The sequence below is a fragment of the Choloepus didactylus genome, chromosome 9, assembly GCF_015220235.1.
Source record: "Choloepus didactylus isolate mChoDid1 chromosome 9, mChoDid1.pri, whole genome shotgun sequence".
In the NCBI taxonomy this organism is placed as follows: Eukaryota; Metazoa; Chordata; class Mammalia; order Pilosa; family Megalonychidae; genus Choloepus; species Choloepus didactylus.
Window position 1 is genome coordinate 116,971,641 of NC_051315.1, and position 17,028 is coordinate 116,988,668.

Here is a 17,028-nt window from a genome sequence, read left to right on the forward strand (position 1 = left end):
ATGGAGATTTGAGCACAGGTTAAAGTCCTCAAACTCCTAAAGGTGGGTGACAGGTTTGGCCCTAGGCTTCCTAGCAACAGGGAACTTTAAGATCAGTTCATTAGGAGAAACATGACTACTCTTAGACTAAGTCTAAAATGTTTCTCTCGTGGCTCTTCATGGAGATGACACCACATCATGTGCCATCAGTAAGTAGGTCAATGTGTTGCACTGTCTTTTTATATGAGTTGGTGGCATTATACCAAAGCATACTTGAGAAAATGCAATAGTGGGGGTGGGTGGTGGGTGGGAGGCAGGGTAGCAATATTATGTGATTAAGGTACCCAGGTAAACTGGCTCTTTGATATCATTGCCTAATCCAAGGATTTTAGAGTCTTGGTTCTTAATCTGTTTGTTTCCATGGCACACTTTTTTTTTAAATTAACTTTTTATTTTGGGATAATTTGAGACTTGCTGAAAAGTTGCAAACATAATATAGGGAGTCCCCATCTATCCCTCACCTGAATTCCACTGTTGTTAATATATTTGTCAAAATTAAGAAATTAACACTGGAAAAAATTGCCATTACCTAAACTCCAGAATTTATTTGAATTTCCCCAAATTTTCCATTAATGACCTCTTTCTGTTCCAGGATCCAATTTGTTCAAGCATTTCTTTATATCAATATGAACTCACGTATGTTTATTTTATACTTTGGGCTGTAATCCAACCAAACTATTTATTTTGTTGCTCAGATTCTTCTAGCTTTGGCCATTGGGAACACCTCCTGTGTCCCATATTTTTGTTTGTCCAGCATCTCCTTTCTGACACTACAAGATGCTCCAGGCTCATCTTGTAGTTCTCCTGCCTCAGTCCTAGAATCAATCATTACTCCAAGGATCCCTAACTCCTTTTATTGGAGAATAGTATTTAGGACCCAAAATCTGGGTGCTGGGTGTACTCATTGCTACTGGGACATAGGATACTTTTGAAATGCTAAAATTTTTAGTGCATAGATTGTGTCTATGAGTATGAAATGATCCATTTGGTCCCTCCTTTAATCCAGTTATCTCCATTGTCCTTATTCTGATTTAATCATGAGACAAGTTTTCCACATGTTCTAGTAAAGACATCTTGATAACATTTTATTCCTCCTGCCCCTTATTCATGGGAAAGTATACCCTGCACCACACCAGAGCACTACAACCAGCTCAATATAACATTCTATCTGACACCCATTAATGCATCAAGATAGGTACTTATATAATAAATTATATACTCAGAACAAAACCTGGCAATATACCTGTGAAGGGCTTATGATATGCTGCAGCACCCTCATTGCCAACCAGTATGTAGCAGACATGGTCAGTTATCTGTGAAATGCCATCCTCCTTGTCAGCAGAATCTGGATTTTGTTTGGGCATCTATCCCTCTGCTACTTATCTTGGGAGTAAATCCTGGTTAATCTGGGTCAAACATTATGATCTATTCTTGTTGCCAGTGATTTGCCAATGTCTTAATTCAGCCAATGGGTTTGCAAAGAAGTCAATTGGGGGTGAGGGCTTCTGTAAAAGGTTGACTTGCTGATAAAAAGAGATTCATGAAAAGAGAGAAGATCACTTCTTCCACTTGATGCCCAGAGCTGCAGAAGACATATCATCATCTTGAGAGGATTTAAGGCAACTGCTGAGGTCAGAGGACAAAAGGAATCTGGGCCTTTGATGGTGTCAATGAGTTGCTGAATTAACTCACCTAGGAAGCACCCAACCTAGGGACATCTTGTTGTATAAGATAATAAATATTCCTTATTTTCTTGGCAATTTTGATTTGTAATATCTTTTACTTGCAGCTAAAAGCATCATAATTTACACATACAACTTTAGGATATTTAAAGGTGTTTATTAATTTTTTTGGACTCAGTCTCTTTACAGAGTTCATATATCCATTGATCAATTGATTCACTCATTTTTAACAAATATTTACTAAAGACGTACTGGAGATACAGCAGTCAAACAGACATGTTTCCTGCCCTGCCCTCATAGAGCTTGTAGTTTTTTTGGGACAGAAAGGAATTAATCAAATAATTAATTCAATCAAATTAATTCAAGCAAATAATTAATTTAATCATGTGCACATGTAATAGCAAATTCTGATAAGTGAGAAGAAGAGAAATTATAAGGAACTATGTAAGAATAACTGAAGAATGCAGTTTAGATTGGGAAGTGGTAGTATCAAGATAAGGCTTCACCTAGCACACACTGTGAGAACCGAGGTCCAAAAGCCAGTGCAGTGGGGAGGAAAGTATCCCAAGAATGGTGTATGGCATGTGCAAGCCTTCAGGGTGGGAAGCAGCATGGAGCCCTAGAGGAGTGTGAAGTTCTGTGGCGCAGCTGGAGAGATGACAAGGGAGGAAGTGCCACACCTAAGAATGATGAGGTCAGAAGGGTCCAGAGGTCCTAGGATCTTGTGGAGCACAGGAAGGATTTTAATTTCTGTCAACAGGAATACAACTGTAACTGAGAAATTAGGATTTAAGAGATGATTATGATTACTGAATCATTATATAGATATTCCTTTTTTTTACTTTCTTGTGTATTAGAGTAGACAGAGGGAAATACCTGAAATCTCTAAACTGTAATCCAGCTGCCTTGATCTTTGATGATGATTGTATAGCCTTTATCTTGTGCCCTTGTGATTGCAAAACCCTTGTGACTGACCCTCATTTGTACCCATTTCATCCGGTTTTTCAACATTGGAGTCTTGTGATCACTAAGCCCCTAAAGTTTATTGATGAACGGCCTTGGGTCAGCCCAGAACTAACCCACTCCAAGTCCAAAGTTATCTTGATAACCAAAGCTGGGTCTAACCCAAATAGGCCCGGCTGACATGGACAGTAGCTTAGACTTTAACCTTTGAGTGACCCGTACCTCATTATAATGCTAAAAATCACACCCATCATCATATTAAGGCTGCCATTTTCTTAATATGTTCTGTGGCTAAGCACGTAGTCAATCTGCACATACTCAATAATTAGATCACCTCTACTTACACTATCTAGAGCCATTGTGCTCATTATCCTAAAACCTGTTCTTGTTTTGATGCTATAAAACTATCAGAAACACTGCAGTTCAGGGACTCAGATTTTTAGGCAGATAGGCCATCTGATCTCCTGCTTTGCACCTAGCAATAAACTCTTTCTCTCTTTGAAACCCCAGTGTCTCAGGAATTGTTCATTTGAGTGCATTGGGCAGAGCACTCACCACTTTTTATTGGAATCACAACAAAGGACTCTAATCTGGGAATGATGTGATTATACAACCTGAATCAGTTCCTTCTGGGCACCTTATGGCACAGTCTTGCCATAGTGTTGCATTCAGAGAAAGACTAACAATCATCTGAATTAAAGATACTTCGAATCTTTATTTGTGTCTTTCTCAGAGTTTGCAAGAGAATCTTAGGCAGAGAGAATTAGAGCTCATCCAATGTCTGTGTGCTCCTCTACATTTTCCATTCTTCCTTGCAGTTTAGTTGGAATCGTGAGGCTGGGTTTCAGCAGTAATGCTTCTTGATATTCTATATGATCCTTCAGCCCTTGCTTCATTTGACACAATGTTCTTGGGGACCATGTGTGCTAGGTGGCACAGTTACAAGATGTAAGAAGGCTGGAGACCTGCATCAGATTTTGGATTATTGAGAATAAAAGCCATTTTTTGGGCACTGAGGCTTCAGGGTTTATTTGTCTTAGTAACATAACATGAACAATATAAGATATAATTTATAATGCACAGCAGCACTTCTTAAAATGATCATTTCTCTCCTCCTCAAGCATAGAGCAACTCAGGGTCCGCTCAGCTCCGTATTGTCCCTTTTCTTCTTTCTTTCTTTTCCCCTTACTTTCTCAGCCTGCCAGGCCATTGTTTTATCACTACCTTATCTTTCTCTCCCTTCTCTCTACGTACCATCTGTCCACTCATTTATCTTGATTCAGTATCACAACAATCATGGCAACTGGGGTGACAAAAATAGAACTAAGAGGAAGAAATTAAGTAGCCAAACAAACATTTTTTATTGGGTGAGGGGAGGTGGAAGGCTGGAACACTCAAATTAATGGGCTATCCCAAACAAATTTGCACTTTAAAAGATCATTCTGGCTGCCGGGTGAGTCTGATTTTAGTAGGTGTGCAAGAGAGAAGGACAGGAGGCAACTGGAAGGCTATCCTAGTGATTATGAGAATTTAGACCAGGGTGATGATGGAGGAAAGCAGCTGAAGATACATTCTGGAGACAATACTGATAGACTTAGGAAAGGTAAGCAAGGAAGAGAATGATCCAAGTCATGGACCCTCTTTTCAGGAAACACACATTCAAAAATTTTCATACTGGTACAGGGGACTCCAGTTTGCAGACCCCTGAAACCTATCCACAGGCCTGAGTTTAAGAGTCTAAGCTCCAGGGGAAAAGTCAGCAGTCATCTGGAAATACAGCTTCTCTCAGTCAAGCTCCTGAGGGCTACTGGGCAGCAGCCAAGCTGAGATTATTTTTTGTGAGGGTTGTCTGGAATGGTTCCGGTTTGCGTGAAACGAATGAGGCCCTCAGCCTTAACAGCCCCAAGCCTGAAAGAAGCAACACCCCACCCATGTGGAGGCTGGCCAAGGAGACAGAACAGAAAAGGCTTGTGTAACTGTTTTATTGTTTCCCAAAAGCAATGAGCACTATACACAGAAAACTACAAAAAATTGCTAAAAGAAATCAAGGAAGGTCTAAATAAATGGAAAGACATACCATGTTCATGGATTGGAAGAGTAAATATAGTTAAGATGTCATTTCTACCCAAATTGATTTATAGATTCAAAGCAATACCAATTAAAATCCCAACAACTTACTTTGCAGAAATTGAAAAACCAATAATCAAATTTATTTGGAAGGGCAGGGTGCCCTGTATAGCTAAAAATATCTTGAGAAAGAAAAATGAAATGGGAGGTCTCACACTACTGACTTTAAAAAGCAATGAGCAGAGAAGAGATGCAATCTCAAAATGGGAAAATTGGTGGACATTCAGAGAAGCCTGAGGTGGAGGCCTGCCCCAATAACAGAACATCTAGTCCAAACACTGAGAAGTGGGAAGGTGGGAAAGGCGAGCTTGGTGATGTCAGTTCCTGATCTCCAGTTCTGCTTTTGTGAAGTCAGGGGGCCTCTATCACAGTTCATGGCAGCCCTTACCCTGGTGTTCTAGTTTGCTAATGCTGCCAGAATGCAAAATACCAGAAATGGATTGGCTTTTATAAAAGGGGGTTTATTTGGTTACAAAGTTACAGTCTTAAGGCCACAATGTGTTCAACAACAAACGGTACCTTCACTGTGAAAGGCCATTGGTATCCGGAAAACCTCTGTTAGCTGGGAAGGCACATGGCTGGCGTCTGCTTGCTTCCAGGTTGCGTTTCAAAATGGCATTCTCCAAAATGTCTGCATCAGCTTCCAACTGCCGTCTTCAAAAATATCTGTCTCAGCTCCAGCTCACTATGAGCTCCTTCTGTCTGAGCTTATATATTGCTCCAGTAAACTAAACAGGGCCCATGCTGAATGGTGGGGCCACACCTCCATGGAAATTATCCAGTCAGAGTTATCACCTACAGTTGGGTGGGTCACATCGACACTGAACCAATAGGTTCCAACCCAATCAACACTAATACGTCTGCCTGCACAAGAATGCATTAAAGAATATGGCTTTCTCTGGGGCATAAATATACAGACCAGCACATTCCACCCCCTGGACACCAGAAAAACATATTCTTTCCAAATACAGAATACATTCATCCCATCACAATATCACAAAAACTTAAATCATTTCAGTAACAATAGGTAAGTATAAGATCCCATCAAAATCAGTTACAAGCATAGTCTGTCCAAAAACAAAATTCCCCTCTGGCTCTGTACCTGTGAAACTTAGAACAAGTTATCTGCTTCCAATATACAAAGGAGAGACAGTCATAGGATAAACATTCCCATTGCCGCTAGGAGAAACTGCAAGGAAAACAAGGTTTAAGGGACCAAAACAATTCCTAAAACCTGCAGGGCAAACTCCATTAGATTTCAAAGTCTGAGAGTCATTTACAGAACGACGTTGTATCCTTGGGGCTTGAGACAGTGAGAGTTTAACCCTTCTAAGGGCCTTTGCAGCAGCCCTTTTCTCTCCAAACTGCTGGGGTGAGTTCTACAACATATCCACACATTGGGGAGTCCATCTTTTCAGCCCCACCCTCCTCAAACATTGGGGTGCCACCCAGACTCTGCCTCTCAGGAGCAAAGGCTTTCCCCTCTCCGAACAGTGGGGTGGTGGCCAGGCTCTCCCCAATTCCCTGGGAATGTGCTCCACCCTCTTTGGGGCCTGGAGTGGCAAAATTCTTTCTGAGCATGGAGGTGGAAGGCCCACCCTCGACCTCTGGGGCAAACTCACCCTTTCCATGCATGTGGGCCACTCCGCTCTCCTAGCCCGAGACCTCTTGACTCCAGACCCCAACCTCCATGGCTCCGTCTTTGAAGAAATTTTTCCTTCAATTTGTTCCTTGTCTGTCTCCTCCAGTCCAGACCGGCAGCAGCTCCGTCTAAAAAGATCACGCAAAAATTCTGTTGGCTTCGCATGAAGCACACAGGGGTCAAAGCCATCAGACAATAGGACTTTCCATAAATCCTTTCTGGATAACTCCATCTCCAATCTTGGCTTGTCTGAAATGGCAGTCAGGTTCCAAGTCTGGTTAAATCCTCATGTGGGGCTATAGCTTCTTGGGTCTCACTTTTTGGAAGCCTGGAATTTTCCAAACTATCAGTTTCCAGTTTCTTTGTACTCAAGAGTTCATTTCTCAGCTTATCTCTGTCCTTTCACATTTTACTATAAGCTGCAAGGAGAAGCCATATCTTTAAGTTTTCATTTTGAAATCTTATCAGCCAAGTATCCCAGCTTGTTGCCTTCAAATTCTTTGTTCCATCCAACACCAGGACTCAGTTTTGCCAAATTCTCTGCCACTTTAAAGCAAGGATCACTTTTCTTCCAGTTTGCAACAGCACATTCAACATTTTTGTTCAAGGCATCATCAGAAGTATCTTCAGAGTCCATATTTCTACCAACAGCCTCTTCAAAGCAATTTAGGCCTTTTCTATTGAGCTCCTCACAACTCTTCCAGAATCTTCCCCTTATCCATTTAAAAAGCCATTGCAGCATGTTTGGTATTTGCAAATGCAACAGCACCAACACCCCACTTCTCTGGTACCAAAATCTGTTCTAGTTTGCTGATGCTGCCAGAATGCAAAATACCAGAGATGGATTGGCTTTTATAAAAGGGGGTTTATTTGGTTACATAGTTACAGTCTTAAGGCCACGAAGTGTCCAACAACAAATGGTACCTTCACTGGAGAAAGGCCACTGGCATCCGGAAAACCTCTGTTAGCTGGGAAGGCACGTGGCTGGTGTCTGCTTGCTTCCAGGTTGCGTTTCAAAATGGCATTCTCCAAAATGTCTGCGTCAGCTTCCAATGGCCGTCTTCAAAAATATCTGTCTCAGCTCCAGCTCACTATGAGCTCCTTCTGTCTGAGCTTATATATCACTCCAGTAAACTAAACAAGGCCCACACTAAATGGGTGGGGCCACACCTCCATGGAAATTATCCAGTCAGAGTTATCACCTACAGTTGGGTGAGTCACATTGACACTGAACCAATAGGTTCCAACCCAATCCACACTAATACGTCTGCTCCCACAAGAATGCATTCAAGAATATGGCTTTTTCTGGAGGACATAAATATACAGACTGGCACACCTGGTGACCTGCGCAGCCAAGGTGAGCACTGCATATTTGCATAAGCACTCCTTACCATCTATTCCATTGAGGTAGGGCCAGTCAGGAAACCTGGGCCTCTGCTTTGCTCCCTGTGTTATGACCTGTTCAAGCTTACCCACAGGCTGGTAGGGGCAGATTGGACTATGGGGACTGTGACAATTGGCAGGGACCTTTTGGAAGAGCCTACCAAGGAAGGTAGCCAGCCATCTTTATTATCAGGAAGTCAGATTAGGTTTAGTCTGGCTTGGCATCAGGAGCTGAGTGGTCTAATTTTGGGGCTGGGAATGCAGTAATAAGATCTCTTCACAGTTGTGGTCCCCAGCATCAGGTGGGAAGGAGTAATTTGAATCCAGGCCAGGGAAGGTGCATTTGGAATGAAATAGTATTGCTGGCAAATGGCTGCTGGATTGAGGGACAGGGTTCAGCTCACTGGAAATGGAAGGAAGCAGGAAGGGGCTGGGCATGTCTTTACAGTTCTGGTCCAGCAGGGAATAGAGTATCCATAAGTTCATAATGATTGGGCATGGAGAGCACAGGTTGTGAGATGGGTGGTAACTTGGGTTGAGAGTACAGAGTGAGCGCAGGGACTCTTTGGTGACTCGTTATTTGAGGCTTAGGGCCAAATACTGAGCATGGTCTTAGTGGTTTGGGGGCTCCTGATATGACTTCGCATTGGCTCTGCCTGGATGACCCAGCAGGAAACAAGTATCCAGTCTTTATACTGGGTATGATTAAGGCTGTGACATACTGGCATGGCTTGGCATGTGGGCTTCTTGTGGGACTTGAGATCAGGCCCAAGCTGCAGCAGGCATGAGGGGATTCCCCATATCTTTCCCAGCCCTTGCTAGATACTTCTCCTGGGGCACTGGCCTTCCATCTTCCCCCAGAACTCCCAGGCTGAGCCCATCAGACTGGGCCTTTCCTTTCCACCTCCATCCTTGGGTATCACCCTGGGGAGTACAATGGCTATGAGCCTGGGTCTGGTGCAAGACTTCTTGGTTCTGAATTCTGGCTCTCACATTTCCTGAAAGTGTAACTTAGAAGTTAGGATTTAACAAATGATTACTGAATCATTATATAGATATATCTCTTTTATTTTCTAGTATATTAGTATAGTCACAGGAAAATACCTGAAATTGCTGAAGTGTAACCCAACTGCCTTGATCTCAGATAATGATTGTAAAACTACACAGCCTTTACCTTGTGATTGTAAAAATTTTGTAACTAACCCCACTTGTGACTCCTTATCCTGGTTTTCAACTTTGTAGTCTATGATCACTAAAGATAGCCACTAATAGCTATTAATGGAGGACCTTGAGTCAACCCAGAACTGACCCATCCCAAGTCCAAAACTATCTTGCTAGACCAAAATAGGCCTTTCTGACATGCACAGTAGTTTACACTTTAACCTACAAGTGACCCATATCTCATTATAATACTAAAAGTCATGCCTATCACCATATTAAGGATGCCATTTTCTCACATACATTCTGTGACTAAGCATTTAATCCATCTGTGCATGCTCAATTGTTAGATCATCACTAACCTAGTCATCTTGAGTCATTGTGCTCATTATCCTAAATCCTGCCCATCATTTGATACTATATAGGCCATTTGATCTGCTTCGCATTAAACTCTTTCTCTCTTTGAAACCCCAGTGTCTCAGGAAATCATCATTTGAGCACATTGGGCAGAGAGCCCACTGCTTTTGATCAGTATCAATTTGGTGACCCAGATGGGACAAATATTCCTAAGAAGCAAAGAGTCTGACTGCCCAAAGTTCTGTAGCTCCAGCAGGATCAATAAGCACAATAATTGAACCTTTTGTGACCACTGGACTCTTAGGTCTAGAGGCTTGGCAACCAGTTTTTTTCTCTGCTCTGCCAGCACTCCAGACCCTTGGCACCTTAAAAAGTTTCAGGGAGAGAAATAGTTTCCATTTCCAAGTCCAGACATCTGACTAGGTGGGTGGATCATCAAGGTAAAGGTGGATCTGGAAGTTAGTACAGCAGTTCGAGTCCCCTGGGCCTGGGTTTGAGTCTCTGGGTCCTGCTTCCAGAATGACTCCCCTTTGCTCTGACCTCTTCACCTTTCTGTCTCCTTGGTACCATTCTGTACAGGGTTCGAGGCCTTGGCCTGAGTTTATCTCTTGAGTATATGCCTAGAAAATAAGTAATTCAAAAATTAATTGGTATTTAATGAAATTAACTAAGTGTATGGTGACTGTTTAACTGTTAATCAGTGTGTTTGCTCTAGTTATTAATTGGTGTGTTACTTAAATATATAGTAAGTGTTAAGCCCTCTTTAAATTTGTTAGTTGTTGTGCTACTGCATTTGTATTGTTCAAGTGTTCCTAATTGGTTACTGATTGTGGAAATTCTTTAAAATGGGAAATTCTAATTCTAAGAGCATTCCTGAATATAGCCCCTTGTGCTATATTTTGAAAGATTGAAAAGATTTTAGTTATTACCCTATAGAAAAAAACAAAAAAATAGTTTACTTCTGTAACACAGTCTGGCCTCAATATGATTTAGAATCAGGAGAGAAATGGCCTGATAATGGGTCTATAGAAAAGGATGCTGTATTGCAGTTAGAGTTGTTCTGCAAAAGAGCACAGAAAAGGGATGAGATGATGTATATTCAATCCTTTATATGTCCCTCTCAAAAGCATATTTCCATGTCTCTGTTGTGTGTGTGTGTCTGACTAACTTTCTATTTGTGTCTGTCTGCTTGTTAAATGTATATTTTCATACCTCCTGGTGGTAATAGCAAATTAACAAAAGAATTCTTAAGGAGTTCTATTCAAATTGCTTAAAGATACATAAGTGTGTGTGTGTTTGTGTGTGTGTGTAAATTAGTACTCCTGGAGTCCCAGAGAAAAAGGAAAAACTTCTGTAGGCACCAAGGCTTGAGAAGCATTAGTATTTGTAATTACTGTAAACAAACCTGGACATTGGAAAGAAACCTCCCCCTGGGATTTCCCTACGGTAGCAGAGGGCTGCATCAGGAAATGGCAAAGACTTTTCCAATTGTCTGGGTCGCGGCTTTCGGTGAAATAGATTTAATAATGGGAAACAATTAAAAGAAGGCCTTAGGAACTCTCATCAACACTAAAACAACCTTAGGGGTCTTAAATCCCACCACCCTCATTTAAAACTTTTAAAACCAAGTTCAACAGACTAGGCCTCATCCTTTCTGCCTCACCCATCCCTGCCCTCAGAGCCTAACCAGCTAAGGCAGCTATGGGGGGAGGGTTGGGTACAGAAAGATAGGGGAGGGTGGGCTTGGTTTAAAATTCTTTCTACTGGGCATGGGGATTAGAAATGGTAGGCATAGAAGAAATGCTGTGCAATAAGCCATGTTTGTTCTGAAAGAATTCCCCAAATACATTATTTTTTCCAATAATACCTTTGCAACAGTAACCATGTAAACAAATCATTATTAAAATATGAATAGCCTTGGGGTAGGTGTAATTGAATAAGATGTAATTGCCAAATTTCAGTAAGTAAAAGAAAATGTCCTTGAGAGCTATGGAAAAGTTTTTCTGGATTTATGCTTGGGACAAATTAAACAATTATGGTATATTTTCCAGAGCTTGATAGTCAATATAGTTTTGAGGTTGTTCATAATTTTAGGGTATTATGAAAACAAAGAGATTTTGTTTTCAAAATACAACCACAAAATAAAATGTAGTGACAAAGTCTAGTCCTAGTCCCATTTTTATGATGACTTATTGAATCAAACAAATTCAATTTTATTCTTCTTAGGTATGTTCTCCCTAAATTTATACATGTCTACCAATAAAATAAGCTAGCCTTATATTTATTAGATCTTTATTATGGTAAGAAAAGTAAGTTTGTGTCTAAAGAAATTAGCTATTTTGGCAAACTTTATTTTAAAAATCAGTATGTTTTGTAAGATGTTTAAAGACAGTATCAAAGATCTTTTTGGTAACTTACAGTATGTGGATATGTGAAATATATAAGAAGTGCTTTGTTAAAGAAAAGTGTCTAATTCTATCTACAAGAATGTGTAGGATATAACCTGAGTAAATATGGAAAGTTGTAGAAGGTTTGTGAGAGTGAATTTTTTTTATTGTAGTCAATGCTGACTAAAAGTTGATAAGATTTTCTAAGGGAGTATGGTTTGTCCTAAAGTAAAATGACCAGTTTTAATATGTAAGACAAGACATTAATGGATACGGAAAGTTGTAAAAGGTTTGTGAAAGTGAATTCTGGCTGTCATAGCAATGCTGATCAAAAAATTTGATAGCCATGTTTATAATATTTTTAAAGAGACTTTGTATCAAACTATATATTCATACAAAACTGGAGTTTATTTTACTCTCTATTAAAATAATGTGGATTATTGGTCTCCTCTTAATGAAAGGTTATAAAAAGTTTTTTTTAACCATATGAGTACCTGTCTAGAAGACAAACATTTTCTATCATATCAGAACAATGTCTTCGTTGATTTATGTTGACCTTATCATCCTTTATTTCAGAAGACAAGTCTTCTCACTTTTAAAGGAAAATTGTTGCAAAGGATTTGTTCTTTTGCCTTCTAAAACTGAGGTGCTAAAATAATTTAATGTATTATATAGGAAGTGTTGAAAAGTATTACAATAATTAAAAGGGATTTTCTATCCCTCTATTAGCTAAACTTATGGGTGAAATGTTATTCACATATTTACAGATTGCATAAAATTGCTAAAGACTTAGTGTTCTCACTATCCGTGACATATCCTGATACTGATCTGCATGATATTAGACAGCAGTGTGATGTTGTTAGTCATGGTTTTAGTGATTCTCAGAAGAATGCTGCAGATCATGGAAGCTACCAAATTTACTTGTCAGTTACACTACTTTGCTTTAATGCTTCTCTAAAAGTACATGTGGTCAGCTCTAAGTTAGAACTTCATCTTCAACAAAAAAGGACTTTAAAAGAGAAGCAAGACAAGTATATAAATTATGTTCTACCTGTTAATTAACATGACCTTGATAAATGTGTAAAGGTGAGATAGGACAAGACTGTTATGGTTTGTGGTTAATGACCCAATATAAGCTAGTGGTAAATGTTTTTATTTCTGAAAAGAGCTTCATTTAGAAAATGCTTATAAGAAAATTAGGACATAGGTTGTAAGCTCTTACAGCAGTCACATTTATTCCTGAGCTTTAGCTGTTATTTCTAAATTCTGAGATGCTGTGCTCTTTGTGTATAACTTGGTAGTTCCCTGGAACTTTGGGTATCTGTGTGACACTGAGACTCAGAGTTAATGTTCTCCACTCTGAAAGTCAGTATTACTCCATGCAGCAACCATTGAAGAAGCTGAAAAAGAGATCAGACTTCAATTAGAGATGTGAGTAAAGCTGATCTGGTTAGGACTAAGGTAAATCAGAATACAGGGTATAGGATAATATTGTCTGTATTTTAGAACTTCAACTTCTGGGAGACCAACAGAAGAGATATTTATTTTGTCCAAAAAATAGCTTTTTTGTAGCACACTGTCTAATTTAACCTCTCTGGTCAGCTAATTTAAACAACCTTATTACATGGAACCTAGGATAGGGAATGAGATCTTGATATTCTATACAGGTTAATATAATACCCTGGTGCGTTTCAAAGTATTTTTGGAAGAACATAAAAAAGTATTTTCAAAGTCCCTTGATGGACTGGAGAAAAAACTTGGAACTATTACACTTCCCCACCTGGGGAATTCCTGCTATTCTCTTAACAAATAGGGATTCCTAATTTAATAAGCCAACCCCTCAATCTTGAGGCTTGCCCTTACAAAATTTATTTCTGTAATGGCAAAGCTAAGCCTACTTATAATTAATGCTTTAGAGTCACCCCCAGAGGACCTCTTTTGTTGCTCAGATGTGGCCTCTCTAAACCAAATTCTGCAAATAAACTCACCAACATCCCCCCTATGTGAGACATGACTTCCATGGGTGTAAGTCTTCCTAGCAATGTGGGACATGACTCTCAGGGATGAGCCCAGCTGTGGCATCATGGGATTGGCAATGCTTTCTTGACCAAAAGGGGAAAAGAAATAAACAAAATAAAGTTGCAGTGGCTAAGAGATTTCACAGAGTTGAGAGGTCTTCTGGAGTTTACTCTTAGGCAAGTTTCAACCAGAGCTTGCAAACTTCCACAGTATGTGAAGCCCCATCCAACAATGTTCCTGAAAACCCTAACGAATACTCTGGGCTCTTTGTAAGACTCAAAAAAGTTTGTTTTTCAGATACTTAAAGTCTCCAGATTGTTCCTATGCCAGATAAGCCCTGAAATCCAGAGATACTAGCCTCTCCAAGAACAACAACCAGTTTCATTCTTCAACCCCACAATTTTGACACCCCTTTTCAGCATGAAGAAGTTACAATGGTCATTGCCTAGATATCTCTCAAGATTGAGAAAATGATCAAATGAGAGGGAGGAGTTGTAACCAATAAGTTAGGATTTAACAAATGATTATGATTACTGAATCATTATCTAGATATTTCTTTTTACTTCCCAGTGCATTAGAATAGCCAGAGGAAAATACTTGAAATTGCTGAATCCAGTTGCCTCGATCTCGGATAATGATTGTATAACTATGCAGCTTTTATCTTGTGATTGTAAAAACCTTGTGACTGACCTCCACCTATGCCTCCTTATCCTGTTTTTCAACTTGGAGTCTTATGATCACTAAAGACAGCAACTAATGTTTATTTGTTAAGGGTCTTGAGTCAGTCCACAGTGAACCCACCCTAAATTCCTAAACTATCTTGCTAGAGGAAGCTGGATCTAACCAAAATTATCCTGCCTGATATGCACAGTAGCTTAAACTTTAACCTATTAGTGACCTATGCTTCATTATAATACTAAAAATCATGCCCATCATCATAAGGCCACCATTTTCATACATACATTCTGTGATTAAGCATTCAAACAATCTACACATGCTCAATAATTAGATCATCTCTAACCTAGTCATCTCAAGCCATTGTGCTCATTATTCTAAAACCTGCCCATCTTTTGATACTATAAAATCAGAGTTACTGCAGTTCAGGGAGACTGATGGGCTGATGGGCTATCTGATTTCCTACTTCGTGCTTCACAAGAAACTCTTTTCTCTCTTTGAAACCCATGTGTTTTGAGCACATTGGGCAGAGAACCCACCACTTTTGATTGGTATCAGAAGTTTAATCTTGAATATATTTCTTTATCCTCTAAGCCCCAGTTTCTTCATCTATAGGTAAGAAAACAACTCTAAAGCAGGGGCAGATAAGAGAATTAAATGAGGTCATGCATGTAAAGCACATGACATAATATCCAGCATATACCATTATGACCTGATATTATTATTATATTTCATGACTGGTTTATTTGGTTAGGGGATGATCTTACAGCTCAGGCTATTCTCCGGCCTTGCCTTGGCTCCCTCTTATTCTGGATTCTGCCCCTCCCCCACCAATATGGGATGCTGAGATTCTAACATCTCCAGGTTGAGATGCCTTAACTTATTCTAGGGAAACTGTACGATTGTGTTTGTGTGAAAGGACATTCAGATGCATACATTTTTAATGGAGGGATGGGGATCAATCCCCAAGTCAGTTCAGTGTTATTCTTCCTCTTCTGATCATTTCTTTTGACTCCACTTGGAACACAGTGAAGGGGACACCCCTTCTTTCAGAAAGCTTGTCAATGATTCAGTACATAGGACCAATGGGTAAATGGTATTTGGCCATTCAACTTGATTCATAGCAGGATTGGTAATAAGTTCAAGAACTGTAAGTATAGGAGAAGATATTTATAGGAAGGTTAATGACAAGTTGTTCTCCACCATCACTAATAATATTATACAAGACTAAATTAAATAAATTATAAGAGGAAAGAGTCATTTTAGATACAAAGGAGAGAGAGTCCAGAGATAGCCCTAGAAGAACCAGCTTGGAAGATACAAAAATTGGGATTGTTCTGGGTACCCTTGAAGGCCTATTTTATATTTTAAGAATGTTGGAATGTTAACATAGACAAGCACCCATCTTGGGCCTGGCTAGTCTGTATGGTTTCATAGGAAGGTAATAATCATCATGGAATTTTTTTCCTGATAATGACTTGATCTTCTCACTTACTGTGATGGTTAATTTTATGTGTCACCTTGGCTAGATAATGGTGGTCAGATTATCTGTGTTCATTTTCACTTTTCCATATCCTCTACTCCTTTTCACCTTGCCTCAGTTACTATAACAAGCTCTCCTTTGTGTCCAATTAAGCTGAAATCTATTAGCCTTTCTCCTTTCAAGTTGTCCTTAAAATATTTTGTCCCCTCCTTTTTTAACCCAGACCCATCCATGGAGTGTTTCTAACACTATTTATAAGGCTCCACATGGAGCTAAAGATGATCAAGGAATGGAGAGAGGGGTTCATTCAGCCTTTCAAAATCTATTGAACATTTGCTTCTGTGGCAGGCTTCTGTTGTTTGATTTCCCAGCATCCATTATTCATCTTTTGGGTAATGGATACTGGAGATTGTTTTGGGGAACTACCTCCCTTCCTTCCCTGCTTTACCCCATTGGAAACAGTCCTAATGGGGCTGTCTATCAAAGTGTCCCAGTTCTACCTTGGCCAAGATTGAATAGCTGACATAAGTTAGCCCAAGAAGATACTCTCTTCCTAAAATTTAATTCTTAAGCAAAATAGCACAAGAAGACTGAAATCAGCTAGGGGTCTTTTACCATGACAATTTGAAGATATTATACATTAAATAGTTCCTGATGTCTATATACCCAGAGCTACTCTGTCCCTGGCCTTTCTGGAGTCTGAAATCTGTTTTTGTTTTTAACTTTCCTTTGATTGTGAGAGCTATCCCTTATCTTTTTAATAAACTCCTTAATTCTTAATTTAGTTACAGTTGATTTCTGTGTTGTAAGCAAAGAAACACCAAAGATACTCTGATACATTATTCTTTACGAGATTATCAAGGACTACAAAAAAATTCCCATATGTCCAATTAAAAATTATCCTTTCTTGCTGTAAGGTATAATAAAATGTTGACTATTGGCATTGCAATAGTTGTAACATTTGGGGGATACCACCAGATGGTGGCATTACAGATAATTTCCTAATCTAATTTATCTTGAAGTGTGTGTGTTAAATCATGAAGAAATGCTTTATCATTGGTATTATGTTGTAGCTCTATTTCTTAGAAATCAAGCTTGTAGTGATAGAATTCA